The following is a 23,262-nucleotide window of genomic DNA, read 5'->3' as shown; positions in this document are numbered from 1 at the left end:
TAATTAATTTTGTATTAGCATTCTTCCTATGTAAATCTCACACAATTACTATTTAAAGCAACCCAAAACCCAAACAAATAGTATATTGGTATTTAACTTAAAATTTCAATTGATATAAGCAAAGGTTTGAGCTTTTAGGACTGTAGCAGTGGTGTTGGTCTGAAGTTTTCCCATGTTTCTTTATAATTAGATGTCATTCTTTGCAGCAAGGAAACAAAGAAGGTTAATGTATAGATGTAATTTAGTATACTCTTACAGCTTACTTCCATGTAACTCCCTGGGCTTGTTTACTGCATGTCTGCATTTGTTATTTCCTCTCCATCATCTTGCTGCTGCTGAAGTTAACAGAACAGAGCCCAGTTGTCAGTCCCAGTAGTGAACCAATTTTTGCCATATGCCTCTATTTAAGCTTTAAAGTCAATAGACAATCTTTGCCTAGCCTAATCAAGGACATCAGTTTGTGGTTTTTTTTTCCAGCGATCTTTCCATTTTTTTTTTTCTTTTTCTGCTATATCAGCCATGGAAAAATTATACAGATAAAAACACAGAAACATCCCTTGAACAAAAACAAAATTAATTTTTGCTAGAAACATTCTTAGGCCTCTGTTTTCATGTGGCAATCATTCATCCTCTTCATTTAAATAGCTCTTCTGACCACCTTTCCATAAAGCCCGTTGGCATTAATCCGTCATACAAAGGAAGTGTTATACTTGTGGAAGCATGAAAGCAGAGGGGTGAAGGGATACATTACACTATGTGACAAATTCACTTGCCGGTCATGCACTGCAATATATGTCCAAACTGCACTGTTTGTTTTGTGTCAGCTCTCTACGCGGGCTCACAAAAACAGCAGTGAATGAAACGCATGCCATCAAACACACCTGTTTAGACAATATGGCTTTATACTATAGAACTGTGGAATCATATAGAATCGTAGAATCATATAGAAACATAGAATCAACTAAATTGGAAAAGACTTTTAAGATCATCAAGTCCAACCTTTATCCCAGGACTGCCGAGCCCAACACTAAAGCATATCAGTAAGGGCTTCATCTACACTTCCCTGGATGGTGATTCCACCATTTCCTTGGGCAGCCTGTTCCAATGCCTGAACACCCTTTCAGTGAAGAAATTTTTCCTAATATCCAGTCTAAAGCTCCCCTGGTGCAGCTCAAGGCCATTACCTCTTGTTTTATCATTTGTTATTTGGCAGAAGTGACCAGCTACCTCCTTACTCCATCCTCCTTTCAGGTAGTTGCATATAATACACTGAGGGCTGTACAGATTTTAGATGTCAAGGCAAAGTTGGGAGAGTGTTTCCTTTCTGTTTATACAAGCACTCTGCAATCTATCCAGGTTCATAAAATAACAGGAGTAACCATAATATTATGCTTTTCTGGTACACTGTTCTTGATTGCAGAATTTCAAACATGCTTAAAGGGAAGTTCTCCATTCTAGTGCCTTACAACAATCACACCTGTTTCTATACCATTTCTTTTCAATTGAAGTTTTCATCACCACTTGAGAACATGGATACTATTTGACCTTCCCTGAATCACCTTATTTACTTACTTCTGACTAGGAATCCGTGATGATTTTCAATTCTACTAATCTGGTTTTCACACAGGTGTTTCTCATTGCATTTCCGTTTAAGAATATCAGCAGTGCTTTAGTAATAGTAACTTTGTTCAGCCAAACAGTTTGTGACAGCTCATGCACAGAATTTTTATCTCTTTACATAAAGCCCCATCAGTGATGCCTGCTCAAAAGCACACCTGGAAAAGCATATGGTTTTGATCTTTAAATATATCTACGCAAGCCAAATGAAAGGAAAAGATAAGCTTAAATCTAAGAGATAGCTATGCACATCCAGACTACAAGCTCTGTTTTGAACTTTCAAAAAGTGTTTAGATTTTGAAATGTTCTTAGGGATTATAAATCACCATTTTATTAAAAGTATGAAAATAAAGTTGAACATTAAACTTTCTACTATGTTAACAAGCATTTTAGAAAAATTGAGAGTAGATGCTATTTCAAGTGCTTTTATTGAAAAGTTTTTGAATAATATATTGTAAAGAGAGCCACCACCAAAAAAAAAAAACAAACATGCAAACTTCAAGGTGCATAGCTGAATTGTTTTTTTCCACCATGTAATTTTAGAGTTTAACATAAATTGAGTTTTTCCACATTACTAATAGTGGTGACTAGCTCGATCCAAGCAACTGGAATCAGAGATTTCAAAATAAATATAATAGGCAGTTTCCACATTGCTTCCAAGTCTTGCAGGTTTCTGCAAAACAACAGAAAGAGAGGATACTTTCCATTTAACAAGAGGTTATTGTTATAATTTCCAGAATAATAAGCCAACTGTCACCCAGTTAACAGCAATTAGTGGAAGCTGGGCCTACTGAACCACTCTGAATTTTCAGGAGCTTAGAGATTTCCGGCTCAAAGCACAGATTTAAACCTATTCTTACACTTTTTGTGCTACATGAAATTAATAGACCAAGCCTATTCATCAGTTCTAATTCAAATTTTCCTGAAAGTGTTTGAGATGGTTAATGAGACTTTGAAGTACAAGCGAGTTAAACTTGAAGTCAACAGCTGGCAATCCTGAAATTTATTAAGAAAACTTCAAAATTTTGCTGTTCTTGAATCTGAAACAACCCTAATTCTGCCTGAGATCATACAGCATGTTTAAAGAAAATGAGATGGTGTTGTGCTGGTTTTGTATGTCAGTTGAGAGATTCTCATTCCGGCAGCATTTCAAAAAATGTCACCTGTCTGTAATTAGCGCCAGCCTCTTGTGATTTTAAACATCCCTTCTTTCCCTAGTCTTGAAACAACTTTGGATGAAATCGAGACCATAATCAAATAATAATTTGCACTGCTACAAACTTTTTTTTATCCAAGAATTTCAAAGTGCTTTACAAGCCCTAATGAGTTAAGGATTAGAAAACATGATAAGGCATCCCTACTTCACAAAAGAAGGAATAAAGGCAGTTGATAAGTACACTAGACTTATCGTAAATCAGACGTATAATATAAAACAGAATCTAGATTTTTCCATATTTCAGTCCTCTTATTTTCAGAAAATAAACCCTTTCTGCCTCTTTCTGTTCTGTTTTGTTTTTCTGCTTCATGTCACAAGTACTGAAGACCATTGCACAACCTGCATATAACAGCCCTTCTTTCAGAGACACAGATACCAAATGCTGCTTTATATTACTGGCAGAATTTACCATAATAGCTTTTCTTACTAACATGAAAAAAGTTTCCAGTAAATTTTAAAAGCAATTTCTTGTACATGGAGGAACATTTCAGCTTATTCTGTTGCTTACCGATGATATGCAGGCTGCTTGAAGATACAGCCCAGTAAAAGCCACACTGCCTTCAGAATGAAAAAAAAAATACTAATGGCAGAAAGTCGCTATTTTGGAAACTATCATCTTCTCAACTTTCTAAAGTTTCAACAGCTCTATCTTCTAACTACAAAGGCCATCTTAAAGTAACACAATATTTCTTCCACTTTACGAACACCAATATGTTTTGGTAAAGGAAAACCAAAATTAAAGTTCCTAGCATTCTACCACAAAATTATAAGGGGAGAAAACAAATACAGGAAATTAATTTGGATTAGTCAGATTTTACAACTACTGTGTGACTGTCTTCTAGCATGTCAAATATTTGCCCAGCTGATTTCAATGAAAGATGAAGATAGCCCTTGAAAAAAAGAAATCCAAAGACTACACTGTTTACATATGGAACTTTAGGAATAATATTTTAGTGTTTAAAAAAATAATACATCTCTCATGTATTTATTTTAGAGGCAATATCAGATAGCATGTTAAAGTCAGAAAACACAAAAGATTAATTATCTTTTTAACAAAATTCATAGATTTCTTCATACCAGTGCTTTACTACACAGGCAAGACCAAACAAGAAAAGTGGAGAATCCATTTTGCACTACAACACATATCCACAAAGCACTGGCTACTGGGTTCTTTTCCCTCAGTTTAAAAAAAAAACAATTGTATTCATTAACATCTTTTTGCTTAGTATGGCCTGTGTATATTACACTCAAATCGTCAGCTGTCATATTAGATGATGGGAGCTGACAGTTAGGAATTTTGAAGTTCGACTCCCTTTTAATTTACTAAATGAACAAGAGCTGTCTAATTTAGGTCAAAATGAACCCAACAGAAAAGTCCCTGTGAGTATGCAAGATTTTTTTCTACCTTTTCAAGTTTAATGTGCCTAGTGAATATTCAGCGCTTTTCAGCTAGGTACTCAGTTAATTCTGTGACTAAGAAAGATTTCATTAGGCAGACTTCAGGCAACAGTGAACTACAACTATTTTCTGAAACTCACAGTTTAAGACCCATATCCAATGATGAATGGTCTGTAAACTCTTTTATAGTCTTTAATTGCATAAACTTTACGTTATGGTCTTATATTAACATATGAACATTTTTGCTACAAGGCGTAGGAAAAATAGTATAAACAGAAGTTAACCCAGCTCTTACACAAACAGAGCATGTAAGTCTTCAGTCTAACTTGTTCAGTACTTACATTCTTTAATTTTGTACTTTTCTAAAAATGCAGAGAAATACAGTTTTAAAAAATCTAGTAGCCACTACTCAATTGCCTAAGCTCACGCTGCCTAGTTAGAACCCTCTGTGTTCCACCTCAATGTGAATTGTTCCTAACCCTGTCAAACCTTTTTATCTCATAGCTGTGGCTTATATTGGTGTATTAATAAATGGCTTCCTATACCCTGAGTGCTGTATGAATGACTTGTGTGGGGGCTGCCTCTCAGTTTTAAGATCTAGAAACATTAATGGTGGCACAGTAGTTAGTTACCCTATTCTGAAATCAAAAAAGTAGCAAGATATAATATTACAAGTTGTTCGTGGTTAGTGCTCAACAGAGAGCTTTATTCCAAGTCTCAGACTTGCCAGCACTTTTAGCTTTTTGAGTGTTAATAAAACATGAGCTACTGCTGGGAAGGTAAACTCTTTAATACACAGAAATCCAACAGAGGTTCATATACATACAGTCAGATATCTATGGGCAGAAAATAGTGGCTTATGAACTGGTACAGAGCACATGTTTTGGGAAACATCTGAAGCCAATAGACCTTAGTCCTGCGGAACTACTGAACACCGCAATATGAAGCAAGATTTTATACACCACATAGAATACTCCCTCTGAAAATATATGGGAAATCCCCTATACCTAGGCAGTGGAAACAGTTTATTCCCAATTATATCATAGAATCATAGAATCTTAGAATAGTTAGGGTTGGAAAGGACCTTAAGATCATCTAGTTCCAACTCCCCTGCCATGGGCAGGGACACCTCACACTAAACCATGTCACCCAAGGCCTCGTCCAACCTGGTCTTGAACACTGCCAAGGGTGGAGCGTTCACAACTTCCCTGGGCAGCCCATTCCAGTGCCTCACCACCCTAACAGGAAAGAATTTCCTCCTTATATCCAATCTAAACTTCCCCTGTTTAAGTTTTAACCCGTTACCCCTTGTCCTATCACTACAGTCCCTAATGAAGAGTCCCTCCCCAGCATCCCTGTAGGCCCCCACGCAGCCTTCTCTTCTCCAGGCTGAACAGCCCCAACTTTCTCAGCCTATCTTCATATGGGAGGTGCTCCAGTCCCCTGATCATCCTTGTCGCCCTTCTCTGGTCTTGTTCCAACTGTTATTAATGAAGATGAGTTTTGTTGTGTGATTTCATAACATGCTGTTTTCATATTTTGCCTGTAAAACCAAGCTAAAACATAGTCTGACATTTTGAAAGATGGTGTTGCAGTACATTTTTCGGTATAAATAAAACATACAACAATTTATAATGAATAGGGGGATGAGGAATTTTTTATTTTGAAAAGATTTCGGGTTTTTTATAGTTGAGAAATAACATAGGAGTATATAACCAGGACACAGGTCACCAATTAAGGATTCTTTTCAAATGCGCATATTAAATCTTGACTATGAGAGAATATATTAATACTTTATTCTTACATTTTAAAGTTTGTTAATCATGATCAGAAGTCCTTAAAAACAAGTTCTACAATGTAACATTTGCAGGGATCACCAGCTCCAAAGTAAAGGGTCACTTACACCTCTAAGGGAGAATGAATTCTGTCTCCATGTTTTCAGTTGGCCATGAATAACAGACAGAAATCCTAGGACTGAAAATTATTTGTTGTTGGCTTAAGCAGCCATGATGTTTATGGCTGTTTATTTCTACTCCTCATGCTATGCTAGTGTAATTGTTAATTAAAGTTTTGTAGATAATTGTATCAAGAAATGAATTGTGTAAATTTTCATGCCTATTTGTTTTGTTCAGATGTATTGAAAACACAACACAAATCACAGATACTCAGATTAAATAGAGTCCTCTACTGAGAAACAGTTGCTAGGAATTTCTTTCTTTCATGTTTTGCAGTTCTGCCTATTCTGACTACCACCATATCTTTAATTTCAAATAATTTATCAAATTATGGAGTCCACATCAAACAGATTCTAGATTCAAGCAATTCTAAGTTTTATAGTAATTTTGCAAAAGAAGTTACTTAAACTTTTACAAACCCCAAAAATGTTCTTCGCTTTGGTTATATATACTTTCAGCATACTGTTCTTTTATAGGTCTTAAACCAGCCAAATAAATAATCTCCATCTCGCAAAGATCTCTTTTGTATCAACTATCATAATATTACTAAGTATGACAATAAAAGCATGTTTGTTTGGAGCATTATTTGAAATAAACATGCCTCAGTGTTGCATAGAAGATGAGTGTGTTATACTTAAAATGTAACTCTCATGTTACATTACAAAAACGTTTTGGTTAGCTACAATATAATTTCAATCTTTTCAGCACGTTAACCAATTGCTGTTTACAACTCTTTACAACCCTGACTTAATCTACACCTACACGATTATACTCTGTTATTAGGACTGGTTATTGATTCTCTTATTAAATTTCTGCCAATAAAAATGTTTTTAAAGAATTGTATGTATGAATGTATGCAGTTTGACCATTGTTGATTTCTATTTTCAGCATGTAGTAAAACAGATGGAGGTGGCTCTCTTGCTAAATGTTTTAGTTAATCATTTTCTGTAATTGAATGATCTCTGATGATTCAGGAAATGAAGATGTGTAATAAACTTAAGGAAATTGAACAGTCAATAACTGGAATAGATGACAGTAGTCAACTACTGTATGGGGAGTTAAAAATTCCCACGCACTCTCCAGCCTCTGTCTCTGCTAAAGTAGTGAACATCTACAATGTGCTGAGGATGAACAGGTCCATAAAAATAAGTGTATTCTGGGCATCTCTAGTCCATGATAGGCTAAAGCAGATTTAGTATTCATCTTCAGCTGCATACTATCTGCTGCCTGCAGACTTTTCTGCTACTATCAGACCCTTCCCTCCACACACAATTTATAAACATTGGTCATGAGGGGCTTTACCAGGAACACTCTCGTTCTAAATTGACGTCATCTACCTGGACTTGTGCAAAGAATTTGTCACTGCCCCACATGATCCCGCAATGTCTCTAAATTGCTGAGAGACATTAATTTGATAGGTAGACCACTCGGTGGATAAAGAACTGGCTTGATGGCCGCACGCAAAGAGTTGCGGTCAATGGCTCAATGTCCAGCAGGAGACCAGTAACGAGTGGTGTCCCTCAGGGATCGGTGTTGGGACCGGTCTTGTTCAACATCTTTGCCAGTGACATGGACAGTGGGATTGAGTGCACCCTCAGCAAGTTTGCCAATGACACCAAGATGTATGGTTCAGTTGATACCCTGGAGGGAAGGAATGCCATCCAGAGGGACCTTGACATACTTGTGAGGTGGGCTGATGCCAACCTCATGAAGCTGAAACATGCAAAGTGCAAGGTCCTACACCTGAGTCAAGGCAATCCCAGGTGCAGCTACAGGTTGGGCAAAGAAGAGATTCAGAGCAGCCCTGTGGAGAAGAACTTGGGGGAGTTGGTCGATGAGAAACTGAACATGAGCTGGCTTCAGTGTGCGCTCGCAGCCCAGAAAGCCAACCGTATCCTGGGCTACATCAAAAGGAGCGTGACCAGCAGGTCAAAGGAGGTGATCCTGCCCCTCTACTCTGCTCTCGTGAGACCTCACTTGGAGTATTGTGTGCAGTTCTGGTGTCCTCAACATAAAAAGGACATGGAACTGTTGGAACAAGTCCAGAGGAGGGCCACGAGGATGATCAGGGACTGGAGCACCTCCTGTATGAAGACAGGCTGAAAAAGTTGGGGCTGTTCAGCCTGAAGAAAAGAAGGCTGCATGGAGACCTCATAGCAGCCTTCCAGCATCTGAAGGGGGGATATAAGGATGCTGGGGAGGGACTCTTCATTAGGGACTGTAGTGATAGGAGAAGGGGTCACGGGTTCAAACTTAAACAGGGGAAGTTTAGACTGGATATAAGGAAGAAGTTCTTTACTATGAGGGTGGTGAGGCACTGGATTGGGTTGCCCAAGGAAATTGCGAATGCTCCATCCCATGTGGTGTTCAAGGCCAGGCTGGACAGAGCCTTGGGTGACATGGTTTAGTGTGAGGTCTCCCTGGCCATGGCAGGGGGGTTGGAACTGGATGATCTTAAGGTCCTTTCCAACCCTAACTGTTCTATGACTTTATGATTCTGTGATCCAGTGATTCTATGATGCTATGAAATTACTGACACCATTCACACCCCTCCCCCAGAAAAATGGAGGGCTACCAAAGTGCTGTCCTGCAGGATTTCCTGTAGACCATATATAGTAGGGAAGGAATTGGAAAAAGATGAAATAATAACACCAGTGGAACAGAAGACAAGTACTCCAGGTCTCCCAGGCATTTCCACATAATGTCATCAACAAAACAAATTTAAAAAGTTGGAAGGAACATGCATTAGTCAGGGAGCTATTGAGGAATAAAGTGTCACACAATTTCTTACACACGCTAATCCAGACCTCAGCCTGGAACTCAACGCATTTTATCATGATTTCTACTTTTAAAAATACAAATATAAGTTTGGATAGGCGCTTCGGTTATTTATGCTAATGACTCCACATATTTTCTGCAGTTGCTTGATATTAAAACAGACTATTTCTTTCCTAACATACTGTATGTGTGGTAGGAATAATACTAAGCTTTCCATGGACTGCTCTAACTTTGCAGTATTAATCAAGGCATATGAAAGCCATCTCATTTTAATTTTTCTAAATTTGAAAATTCTAATATTCTGTAGACAATATTGCTTTAGCAGCTCTTTCATTTCATTCTGCTTTGAAAATATCTACCTAGTAAAGAAAATGAAAAGAAAACAAATAAAATTATGATTATTAACAGTGTCAAAAATTGCCATTTATGCAAGTAATATTTACTATAAAAGCTGAAAGAAATGTGAATGAACTAAAGAAAGAAATGCATTCCTGATTACAAACAGAAGAATATGGATATGAACTTCACTGCTGTCTTTTCCATAGCTAAATTCTGTTGATTAAATAATCCTTTGCATAAGCAATTCATTCATTTATTGATTATGCATGTCTAAAAGATACAGCTACACTTTCTCAGGAATTCAGGGTTCCTGAATAATATGGAAGCCTTCCTAGAGCTCAGAAGACACCCTATACTTTCCTGAATATCAGTCAGTTCTGCCAGCTTACACATTCACAGGAAGCACAATATGAACACAATAGCCAGTTGTAAAATTGCCAGTGGAATATCTTCCACTGGAAAGTGCCAATTCATTAAATTACATTCATTCTTAAGATCTAAACAGCAGGTATCAAGACCTCTCAAAATAATAATATAGATGGTTTGTTTTGTAGGATAATTTCTTTCTGAAGGACAATGGAAATGTAAGAAATGTGGAACTGTAAAAAATGTAGTGTTTCAAAACCTACTTTGATCTAATTGGACACTGAAACACATCTTGAAACACTGAAATTTCATACAACTCCACATTTTAAATACCCCAACTAGACAGAAGAATGGTCAAGAGTCATAATTCCGCTGGAATACTCTTTCCCTCTTTATCCATCAACGTATATTCAGAGAATACATTCTGTGTATATACTGCTTCTGAAGAAAGGCCATTATGCTGTGGTGAGCTAATGCACCACTGTTTAATCTGGCTGCATAAACAGTAATTTCCCTTCAATAGTTATAAATTTTTGTTACAAATATATTTCTGACGAATTTTGTATACCATGCTGCTTTAGCAGTGCGGATTAACTGCTAACACAAATGCAGAGACTATGGCCTCTTTAGCTTCTACAGTTAGATCGGAAAGGATCTGGGAGTAATTTGGGTTCATTTTGGATATCCTGTTAAGGGATTAGAAATGTATAAACTCCCCAGTTGCCTTGCTGCTTTTATGTGCTCTTCATAAAAGGTTTCAAAACCAGAAGAATAGCATATTTGTTATTTCTGGCTCCGTTAAACACAATAGTAATTAACATCAGCTATTTATCAGCTTGCAAACTACAATATGCTTATGATGTATGGCCTTTTAAACATATGCTTACTGTTACACAATGCCACCTAATCACCTGCATGAGAGCACAGACACAGAATGCCAAGATTATACAGCCATGCTTCCAAATGGCCCCTAAGTTGTTTAAAGTTGTCTACTCCTCTAGCAAATATTGTGATTTGAAAGCTCTTCAAGTGTTATACTGTGTAAAGAACCATTTTCAAGAAAGGGAGATGGATTCTGGGTGAACAACCTGTGCCTAGAACAGATTGTAAATACAACATAGATTTATTTTACAAAGGATACAAAAAATAACCAAAAATTGTGCCCAATGGGCACATTCACGTGGCAATTTTATTTCTATGTAAAAAGATGCAATTAATTACAAATCAGTTTTTATGCAGTTTTTGCTTTCTTTAAATGTGGAGTGAATTCTCCCCATAAACTAATGAACTGAAGTGAAGCCAAATAGAGACCAGCTGGCTGAATTGCTAAGTAATTTTATCCACATGATTGACTTTATGATCCTTTCACTACAGTAACAAGTTTTTATTCTCACAACCAGCATCAACCATAATTCCAAGAGGGAAAGATGATTAAAACTCTGAAGGATACAGAGGAGAGGTTTGTTTGATGCAGTACAGTGCATTCTTGCACACATTTCTTCTGTATAATAGGTGCTGAATTACAGGTCTTTATAGACTCCAAAGTAGCACAGTGAATAGCTGCCTCAAAGACATAATAAGCAACCAAAGTCTAAATAATCATTACAGATACTCCATTAACAGCGTCTGTGTGGCTTTTAACAATTTAACAATTTTTACAAATTGTTTTTTGACAGCTTGTAACCTTTCCAGTTTCCTTTGGGCATTACACCACATTCAGATCTAATTTTAACTTTTGTATTGTCTACAATTTATTACTTTCTTTGGAGACACATAATATATTTCAGTGGAATGGGTAAATTCAAAATATATATAAAAAAAATCAATTGCTGTTTTAATCTATGAAATCCTTACTCTCTGGGAAATAACTAAAAATTGATGAAACATAACAGGGAAAAAAAGGCTAAATGGTCTAGAATTCCTGAGGGTATCTGTTTTACAACAAGCAGTACTTTTTTCCTCAAATCATTTAAAGTAGGGCACAACCAACTGAAAAAAAAAGAATAAAAGCAAACCCACATATAAATAAAATATAAATCCTTTAAGGCTGTTTCAAAGAGCCACAGACTTTACATAACATAATAAATAACATGTTATAAAAGAGTTTAATGATGTATTGCAATGGGATAAAGAGCTAAGATGTACAGTAGTATCCTTTTTCCAAAGAGAGCCCATAATTACAAATCAGTAAAGATACATGATTTATGAAGAGATAGAGGGTAAGCTTGTTTTTCAGAAAGTGGTGGAAATGTGTGAAATTAATGTGGGGGATGATGTAACAGTATTAAGTGATCCGTATTGGCTGTCATGGCCACTATCTCACTTCTGGGGAAACCATTTCCAGGAATAATGTCCAGTAAATCAGCATGTAGTAGCAATCAGCACAGAAATAACATAATTCTGACAGTCAAAATTTCTCACTTCTTTCAAGACATTCAACTATTTTTTCAGCAGATTCAAGTACTTTTCCCAAAATTTTCAAGACTATATAACAGGTAAACATGTGTGCCCAAAAGATGGAAAAGTGATTTGAAACGACATAAACATTCACTGCTCACAAAGATACCTGTTCTTCACAGATGCTATTCAGTGGCTAGTCACATCAAAATTAACCATCATTGAAACAAGTACAAATCAGATGGGCACAGAAATCTTCTGCTTAGAATCAACCAAATAAGATCCTTTCCATCTCCAGAATTTTTAGTACAGTTTTCATAAATGACAGAAAAAGCAGAGTAAATCTTTAAATAAAATTTAGAAATATCCCCCTCGGTATAAATCTAAGTCATCATTCTAAAGTCAGTGAAGGCACATGAGCATAACATTAGAATAAAGCAGTTATGAATCAAGCAGATTCACATCTAACTTGCATCTTAGAACTGAGTTATTCCACACAGTATCTCTGAGTAACTGAAGCAATAATGCCATATTTCTTGGTTATATATAAGACAAAAAATAAGCAGATATTCAGAATAAATGCTGATAGGGAAAAGAGGTGACAATAGAAGAAATTATCAGGGCTAATTAAAGTGTGAGATATAAAGACCTAGAAAAATTATATGTATGAGAAAATCTTAGGTATTCTCTTATTTTCTGAACAGCATTTGGTACTTTATTAATGCTCCAGTCCTTTTGGGTGGTGTGTTTTTTTTTGTTTTGTTGTGGGCTTTTTTGTTTTGCTTTGGTGTTTTGTTTGTTTGATTGTTTTGTTCGTTTTTTTTTTCTTTTTTTTGTTATAAAGACAAAATTACTTGCAAATTATGGTATTGAAAGTAGATAATGTCATGGTTTAAGCCCAGCAAATCAACCCAGAATCACGCAGCCGCTCGCTCACTCCTTCCCCTTCTTTCCCACACTCCCAGAGGGATGGGGAGGAGAATCAAAAGAATGTAACTCCCACAGGTTGAGATAAGAACAGCCCAGTAACTAAGGTATAACACAAACCACTGCTGCTACCACCAATAATAATAATGATAAGGGAAATAAAAAGGGAAGAGAATACAACCGCTCACCACCCGCTGACCCATACCAAGCCCAACCTGAGCAATGATCTCACCCTTCCGGGTAACTCCCCCCAGTTTATATAGTGGGCATGATGTGCTGTGGTATAGAATACCCCTTTGGCTACTCTCGGTCAGGTGTCCTGTCTCTGCTTCCTCCTGGCTTCCCCTCCTCCCTGGCAGAGCATGAGACTCACAAAGTCCTTGGTCAGACTAAGTATTACTTAGCAACAACTGAAAACACTGGTGTTATCAGCACTGTTCCCAGGCTGAAAGTCGAAATCGAAGCTACTAAGAAGGAGAAAAATGACTGCTACGGCTGAACCCAGGACAGTATATAATAGTCACACTATTCTGACACTTTCTTAAAGACTCCAAACTTTATTTTTGTTTACTTAATAGATATTTAATATCTCAACATGCCCAGTACACAGCTACTGCAAGTATCATAGCCAACCAGTGCCCTGGGTTCAGCAGTAGTAGTTATTTTTCTCCTTCTTAGTAGCTCGTGCAGTGCTGTGGTTTTGACTTTCAGCCTGGGAACAGCACTGATAACACTGATGTTTTTAGTTGTTGCTAAGTCATGTTTAGTCTGACCAAGGAGTTTCTGAGTCTCATGCTCTGCCAGGAAGGAGGGGAAGCTGGGAGGAAGCAGAGACAGAACACCTGACCCAAACTAGCCAAAGAGGTATTCCATACCACAGCATGTCATGCCCACTATATAAACTGGGGGCAGTTACCCGGAAGGGTGAGATCATTGCTCAGGTCCGGCTGGGTATCAGTCTGCAGGTGGTGAGTGGTTGTATTCTCTTCCCTTGTTATTTCCCTTATCATTATTGTTATTGGTGGTAGCAGCAGTGGTTTGTGTTATACCTTAGTTACTGGGCTGTTCTTATCTCAACCTGTGGGAGTTACATTCTTTTGATTCTCCTCCCCATCCCTCTGGAAGCGTGGGAGAAGAAAGTGGGGGGGGGAGTGAGAGAGCGAGCTGTGTGGCTGGGATTAAACCACGACAACTAGTAAACTGATTTATCTGTAATTTGGTCGGTCAGTCAGTGTCAACCTCATAAAAATAATAAGTACATCCCTGTCCTAGGCATCTTAAACTTTGGGGGCAGGAATAAGTAAAGTCTGACCTATTTCATTATATAAGACAGTTCTAATGAGTGTGTTCCAGTTCTAATTGAGCACCTGTTTGGAGTACTATATTATATACCCTTCATGATCATCACCAACAGTAGTTTAGGACATTGCACATTTCTCCGTTAACACAATCATTCTCTCTTAAATACTTCTTCTAGCTGTCTCCCAGTGTTTCCGTCTCAGCAAGGAAGCACATCTCACTGTATTTATTCCAAGGTATATTGCAATGACACAATCTGGCTGAAGATGTGACAAAGTTGAAAAGCCAAGTCAACCAATATTCTAGCTGATCAGAATTAATAGAAAGCAGTGTTCTGAAATGCTACAACATGAAAACATTGCATTTATGTTACATCAAGCAATCACAGTGTAAAATAACTAATTGAAGATACAAATTAAAAAAAAAGGGGGGGGGGGGGGGAGTAGAAAACTTCCAAATGCCCTTAATTTATTACTTCTGTCTTTATCTGAATCAGGTACAATTAGCTGGCTTTCTCAAGTAAAGAAGGGTTTTCTTCAGTATCTGTTGTTACTTATGCAGTTAGATATTATGAGCACAGGCAAAACTATGTTATCCATGCATTCTGGCAAAAATAATAAAAAATCTTGGCTTTCCCAATTATGCTGTAAATTTATCACATCAAATTGGACCAAATTATTTCAGCCCATTATTTTCTATTTATTACCACATTCTTTAGGAAGTGAGGCCATATATAGTGGCCAAGCACAGCTAAATACAAATGTCTGTAGACATAGACATATGTAAATAAGGCTATGTAAAATTGTAAGAGGCTGGGGTTGGATGCTAGGATTACAGGAAAATTCAGATTGAAAGGCGTATCAGTCCAACACCATGCTCAAAGCAAAGACCAGCTATAAGATCAGATCATATTATTCAGGAATTTATCCAGTCAGGTCTTGAAAATTTTCAAGGAAGAAGAAAACATAACCAGCCTGTGCAACGTGCTACACTGTTTGACACCATGGTGGAAAATGTTTCTCTTTATAACCAGTCTGTTTTGTGTCTTTCGTGTGTCAATCTATGCCTGGTGTCTCTCATTCTTAGATAGTGTACTGTGAAAATACTAATAGGCAGGAGCTGTATATAAACTGAAGAACTTTGATGGCAATGCTGGGTTTCAAAATAATTGAAATAAGGGTTAAAGAGATATGAAAACAGCTAGAACCCTGCTTGAACAGAGTCCAATTATCTCCAAACCATTAAGATTTTAATTTATTTCTAAAATTTTACTGAGTAGTTTCCTTCCCCAATCTATTCCAATGGTTAGTCACCCTTACTGTACAGAAGGCTTTCTTATGTTATTTAATTGCCATTTTAGCCAGTAAGCTGTAGAATGAAAAAAAAAAAAAAGAAAAAGGAAAAATGATAGGGCTTTTCATTTTATCTGTGTAAGCCCAGAGTTCCATCCCAGATAATATTTAACTTTGGTTAAGAGCAACTAGACTTCAAGTTGACTACAGCTGCAGAATAACAAAGTTTCTGCTTTGATAAAATCAGCCGCTTTGTGAATATTACAGGCAGAAGTTACTGTTACAAATACAAAACAACTGCTGAGCTCATTTTAGCTCTGATCAAAACTCAATCTGGATGTCAGTGCAGTGACGAGTGCCATGATTTCTCTATTGCTTCTGTGTTATATATGATATTCTGTTGGCACAGTCTGTTGCAATTAAAATGGCTGTAATATACTCAGAAACTAAATTATGTTAAAAATTAATTAAGAGACCAACTTTATACATTTTATCATAAATTTGTGTACAAGTACATATAAATATTGAAGCTTGGCTTCTCAAATGATAGAAAACACCAATCTTCCACTGAAGACTGAAAGCCTACATCACTAAAATGTCTGGCCCCATTTTACCTAAATTGCAATATTTACATATTTGTATGTACTTATTTTCTAAGCACCACAATTTCAAGAGACTCATTTACAGCAGAAAGACAGCTAACTATGTCAACACAATCAGGCTTTGGTTCTTAAGAGTCAAATACCTACACCTACAACATGGATCTAAATAATGTTTCAAAACTGCAAATTTCATGAGGAACAGCAAGTACTTGGCAACTGAAAATCAGGACCTATGACTACTATACACCAGCATTATATTACTAAAACTCATATATTTCAAGGCCCTTCTAGAACAAGACCTGTGTCATTTCTTTTGTAACCTATTTCTATCAACTTCTTTTCTGATTTGATCCTTTCCAATGGCCTGTGATGTGCTTAAGTTGAAATGATTTTTAAGAAACTACCCAAATTCAGTTCACTACTCCTCTTCTGTAAATTTTCTGCTAGTTTTCCATTAAAAGAAAATATAGGACGAAAATAGTCACATAGAGATTACCTTGACTTTTCTCTACACACAGTTTTTGTTAAAAATAAAATAAAATTAGATGACCTAGAGAATGGTAAATTAAAGCGTGAACAAAGTCAGTCTTTCACAACAAAGAAAATGATGGAACACAGATTTTCTCAGAATAACAAGGTATGGGATCTTGCTTCAGTACTTCACCACAACAGTCTAAATTAAGAACAGCAGAGAACAAGTTAGAATCATACATGGTTAGGAAAAAAAATGAGTTTATTTATAAACCATAAAAACACGTATGCTATCAGTTGGAAAGTTACAGTATTCCAAGATCAGTTTAAACAAAGTTTCCCTCGCAAACCCCTCCTTTCTCTGTAAGTCGGCAACATCCACTCCTTTTAAAATTAGTTTAGTGTCACTTTAAAATTCAGGAATTTCCCCTACACACACACACACACACACACAGAGTAAGTAGAAAAAAGTATTAAGGGGCTTTATAACTGAAATAGTATGACAAAAAGTGTTACTGCAGTTGTATACTAGACCAGAAGATGTGCAATTCAAATAGTGCTTGCATTTTCAGTTAATCTTCTGTTTCTTCGAAAATATCAAAATAAATATTTCCAGCAGGTTTGGGTTTTGTTTTTGGTTTTGTTTTAACCAAACAAACACCAGAAGAAAATTCAACCAAACAAAGATGAAACATTTTTAGTAATCAAGGTTTGCTCCAGCTCCCACTTAAGGCTAGCAGACTATGGGCATGCATTTCAGCTTTTTGTCTAAGCACTTGCACAGAATTCCAATTAGTAATTCTGTACTAGTACAGAATCACAAGTAGTCATTTCTAATTAATTATAATACTCTACTTCCTACAAATATCCCATATTCTGAATTTCCCTTGTAAAATCAGTTCTCCCTGCATTATTCAATTCCTAACTTCCCTGAGACAAAAGCATTGGCTCTTTCTTACTATTGGTAAATTATAATAAAATATTAACCCTGGAGTTTATTACGACCTAACTGGCCTGAAGTCACTATTGAAAAGAATAAAAAAAAGAGAAAAGAGCAGAAAAAAATCTACCTGCAGCAAGCAGGTAGATTTAGTAGTCTACAGGCAGTAGGTAGATTTCAGCACATTTATCTTCATTTGACTTTAACATTTAAAATATCTGATTTCTAAAAGAAGTTCTAAGGAGAATGGTCAATTTAAGACTGCCCGATTCAACTGTGCATTTTATTATTTTCCAAACTAATAAAAGACAGTTCTTCCAAAACATGGAGAAGAATACTGAGAATTATATCCCATGATTAAACAGCACCATAGAGAAACACCTTTCTGTTTTATGTCCTTTGTCAGAAACCTCCTTTGCTATAATATAAATCCTTTGACAAATCTAGGACCTTTGTCAAGCATAAAACACCTCCTTTTTAGCTAACTCACAATTTAATAAAAATGCTTACAGGCTTTCCTATCCTTTAAATACCTCCTATCAGTGGCAAAATTTCAGGCTTCCAACAACTGCTAGCAAAGTCTTTACACTTAGCAGTTCAAGTAATTTACATGTTAAGCAGCAACCATCAATAAATACCTGCAAAAAATCACTGAGGATTATTAGATTAAGAAAGGTTGTTTTGGATTTAATCTGAACACTCAAAAGATAGATGCAGAATACAATGAATTAAAGTTATACATAACACGGAATTCCGCACATTATACAAAACCCCTAAAAGTAGCATTCGCTCTAAGTATATATTCACATAATAAAAGGAGCAATAGTGAAAAACTGATACAAGAGAAAAGCAAAGGTAGGACCTACATAAGAATTAATCAAAGTTAGAAAAGAAAACATCTGGGTTTGATATACTAAAAAAAGAACCTGGTTATTTCATCCAAAATATTTATTGCAAAAGAAAATTACATTTAGGGGAAAAAAGTGCAACAAAACTGCCTCCCCAATCACTTATTGAGTTGTATAACTCCTCAAATCAATTAAAATAATAGAGTAATTTATGATGACAAGTACATTACAAAATCCAAAGACACAGCAATTCTGGCTTGTATGTTTCCCATAACTTTTAAACTTAAAGCTCTCACAGAAGGAAATTATGTTTAGGGCATGATGACAGTGATTTTGATCGCAGCAACCTAATCCTAAATTTGGGAACAAACTGGAAATTAGTGATCACATGCAAAGTAAGTAGGATGCTAGAAGAATCATGATGCAAGAGGGTGAACACTGGAACAAGCTTCCCAGAGAGGTATTCAATGCCCCAAGCCTGTCAGTGAGCAACAGACATTTGAACAATTACCTTAATAATATGCCTCAACTTTTGGTCAGTGCTGAATTAGGCAGTTAGACTAGGTGATCATTCTATGTCCCTTCCAACTGAAAATATTCGAGTCTATTCTAGAAGCAGCACCTCTACAAAACTAAGTTCTGTGAGTTCTGAATTAACTCCTTGAGTAGTCTGTCACTCTGATGCATTATCTCTTCACATAGCTAATAATTTTTTATTTAAGGACAAAGATGCACTTTTTGAAAGGACAGTCAGAACACCTGATGCACTCCATAGGACCTATATTTGCTGACTGGCTGAAGGTCCTGAATCACATCTTCTATTGACTGGCAATACTGTTGCATTCTGAGACCTGGAACACAACACGAGTATAAGAATACTTACATATAAATATATATGCTTATATACATTTATATAGAATCATAGAATCATAGAATAGTTAGGGTTGGAAAGGACCTTAAGATCATCAAGTTCATCAAGTCCCTGCCATGGGCAGGGGCACCTCACACTAAACCATATCACCCAAGGCCTCGTCCAGCCTGGCCTTGAACACCACATGGGATGGAGCATTCACAACTTCCTTGGGCAACCCATTCCAGTGCCTCACCACCCTAACAGGAAAGAACTTCTTCCTTATATCCAATCTAAACTTCCCCTGTTTAAGTTTTAACCCATTACCCCTTGTCCTATCACTACAGTCCCTAGTGAAGAGTCCCTCCCCAGCATCCCTATAGGCCCCCTTCAGATACTGGAAGGCTGCTATGAGGTCTCCATGCAGCCTTCTCTTCTCCAGGCTGAACAGCCCCAACTTTTTCAACCTGTCTTCATATGGAAGGTGCTCCAGTCCCCTGATCATCCTCATGGCCCTCCTCTGGACTTGTTCCAACAGTTCCATGTCCTTCTTATGTTGAGGACATCAGAACTGTACACAGTACTCCAAGTGAGGTCTCACGAGAGCAGGGTAGAGGGGCAGGATCACCTCCTTCAACCTGCTGGTCATGCTCCTTTTGATCGGTCAACACCGATCCCTGAGGGACACCACTCGTTCCTGGTCTTCAGCTGAACATATAAGCATATATATTTATATATGTGTGTGTACATATATATATATATATATATATAAAAGAGACACCACAAGCATAAGTACTACTGAGGTTCTATAGCCTGAGCCAAACAGATGCTTTTGGCTACCAGATCCTACTGTGTCTAATGGAAGCTGGAGACCAGCTAGCATTTAGCTGAGAGCCATGCTTGACTTTTGCAGCTTCAAGTTCAGCATTGAGTTGCTGCCAGTTTAAGGCAAAGATTTTCATTAGAGGTCTTTCTGGTTTTACTATATTGTCAAATTCCCATGCGTCCTTTGCTAAATTATGAGCTAAACAACTTTACCGTGTGCAACATAAGCATTCTTAATATGACTGTAAAACCAAGCATATGAATGTGCCTAACAGCTACAGCTCAAGGAGCACTGGAAGCGGATCCAAAATTATTTCATGGAGAGTTGTCTCCAGTGTACCTGTACTGCTGTGTTACAGTGAACAGTTTAACTAACATTTAACTTCACTGCAAATAAATAGATGGTTACCTAGCTAAGTGACTATATAGATGTACAAAATCTAACATATCAGAGTACAAAAGAACAGCCAGCACGCAAACTAGCTGAAGTTAATATCCAACCTACAGCCTTAAATTGAAAGTTTACAAAAATACTAAAAGACTAGGAAAATAAATACCAATTCCTTTATCTTTTCAAGGTCTTTATCATACTACCTGAAAATACAACCTGCCTGCCTGCCTGCCTGCAATTATATATCAAATGCTACTTGAATGCAGCAAGCATCACATTCCCATAATGATTGATGACAGATGTCCAGTCAGGTTCTTGTTACTGGGGTCTGGAGCAGGGTGGGATAAGCAAAGCAGCTGCCAAAGGCCATAGGCAAAACTGAAGGAAAGAACAATGCAAATTCACAATTAGGGAGCCCCTGGGGTGTGGGAGGAGAATGACTTGTGCCTCTGCAGACTATTGGAAACCTGATTTTGTTTAGGAGAGAAAAAAGCTTTATGAACTTTTAAGTTCCTGACCAATTTTTTGTCCCATAACTATTCCTTAGAACCCCTGGGCCACTCTTATCAGCTGCCATATGTCTCTCACATTAGACAGTCTGGACCTTTTCCATCAGCTGCAACAAACTTTCAACACATTTGGCATAGGCTTTTCTCATCAGCTGCTATGATCCCCTGCCTAATAACTATCAATTCCTTCCATTCACAGCTATGTTCTTTTGTGGACTCCAGTGAATCTCTCTTAGCAACTAAAGCATTCTTTCACAATATGTAATTAAATTAACATTTCTAGCCAGCAGTCGTGGTTTAAGCCCAGTCAGCCCCACAGTTTCTACTATTTCTATTTCCTTCCCCCCCTCCCCACCTCCTCGCTCCTGGAGGGATGGGGAGGAGAACTGAAAAAATGTAACTCCCATTGGTTGAGATAAGAACAGTCCAGTAACTAAGGTATAACTCAAACCACTACTGCTACCACAATAATAATGATAAGAGAAATAACAAGGGAAGAGAATATGACACCACCCACTGAAACGAGCCCGACTGAGAAGAGAGTGCCCTTCCGGGTAACTCCCAGTTACCTCCCCAGCATGATGTGCTGTGGTATGGAATACCTCTTTGGCTAGTTTGGGTCAGGTGTCCTGTCTCTGCTTCTTCCCGGCTTCCCCTCCTCCCTGGCAGAGCATGAGACTCACAAAGTCCTATGGCCAGTCTAAACATTTGAGCAGTAAGTAGAAAAATCGGTGTTATCAGCACTGTTCCCAGGCCAAAAGTCAAAAAAAAACAGCTCTGCACCAGCTACTAAGAAGGAGAAAAAATGACTGCTATTGCTAAGCCCAGGACACCAGCATAAACTTTGTGACAAAGAAGTCTCAGCTCTTCCATGTTTTTAGCTCACTCCCTGCTCTTGTCCCTCCCTTCTGTGATGCTGTAGGAGAAACTGATCTGACTCAAAGTAGCCTGGAGAAAAAAATAGAAAATCATCAACTAAATAAGTTCCTAAACTGCCTGATTTTATATAATTGTGCTGGAGAAAAAATCAGCGCGCTCCTTGAATGGGTGACTAAGGGTAAGATCAGGGTGCTTTTTCTTTTGGCAACTGTGGCAGTTCATGCCAGCTCAAAATTTTAGCTGAACTATACCCTCAGACTGTGATTCCACAGCAGTTTATACCAACTAGAAATTTTATCCTTGGGGTTCCTCTCCCTTGTTCTCTTTTGGGAAATAAACTAGCAGGAAACTGTCCTTATAAGAGGAAACATCATCACAAGATCAGATGAGCAGATGAGCAGCAGGGTCAAAAAAAATAAAAATAAAAATAATAGAAAGGGGAAAGGAACAGGTTATATTGCAATCCCAGGCTGAGGCAGGCGGGACCACAAAAGCACTTCCACAACGTGCCTTCAGCTGCAATAGAACTGCTGCTCAGATTTTTTTTCTAGAAATTTTATATTGTCACTTCACTGAAGACCTGGTCTGCTTTAGATTCTGTCACCTGCAAAAGAGACCTTAGGGGCATCAACACAAGGCTGTTGGTGAGGTCTACAACACCTGCTGCAGTTGGACAGTGATGGAATTTGCATGTACCAATACAAACCAAAAATAATTTTGAGAAAAATATAGTCGAGGCCCATACATTTTAAAAATGAAAAATCATTGTCATAGTTAATTAAAAACTGTACAAATAACTACACTAGATAGGTATCTAGAGAACAATTCATAAATGGAATGTCATTTTCTTCATAACGAGCAGAAAATACCAAGTGGTCTTTGCTGCTATGACTAAAGTCATATGTTATCAGAAAAGATATAATTAGGATTGAGGCAAAAATGGCAGTGACTAAAGAATCATAACTATTTCATTTATTATAGGAGAATAATAGCTAAAAGATAAGTAAACTTTAAATATTCAAAGCTTTTTTAAAAATAAACATATTCATAAGAACAAACCATTTTTACACTGGGTTTTTTGCACCTGAGCTATAAAAAAATCCTGATTCTGTTAACAATTAATTGTGAGATTTTAACTACCACTTACCTTTAGCTAATGTACAGTAAAAAGAAAATGTCTACCTTGGGTAGTTTTCTAATAATGGTGAGGGAGTAACTATTCTGCTTCTACTGTCATGGTTCAAATCTCAGAGCTCAGGTAAAGATCAAAATTAATTTAGGATACCTTGTAGTTAAAGTTAAAATAATATACCTAGTAATTAAAATAAGAAACCACTGCAGAATTACATATAGAATGTGATTC

The 23,262-nt window shown here is 37.1% G+C and overlaps 1 long non-coding RNA gene across 1 annotated transcript in view; it reads right to left on the bottom strand.

Moving 5' to 3' along the window:
* The window catches only part of LOC134164005 (uncharacterized), a 152,779-nt gene that overhangs the window by 81,271 nt on the left and 48,246 nt on the right, over positions 1 to 23,262 (bottom strand). The window lies entirely within an intron of this gene.

This window comes from Pezoporus occidentalis, unplaced genomic scaffold, assembly GCF_034315485.1.
Source record: "Pezoporus occidentalis ecotype Australia unplaced genomic scaffold, CSIRO_AGI_Poc_V1 ctg21, whole genome shotgun sequence".
Classification (NCBI taxonomy): Eukaryota; Metazoa; Chordata; class Aves; order Psittaciformes; family Psittacidae; genus Pezoporus; species Pezoporus occidentalis.
Note: the sequence above shows the minus strand (reverse complement) of the source record. Positions and strands in the feature narration are given on the sequence as shown.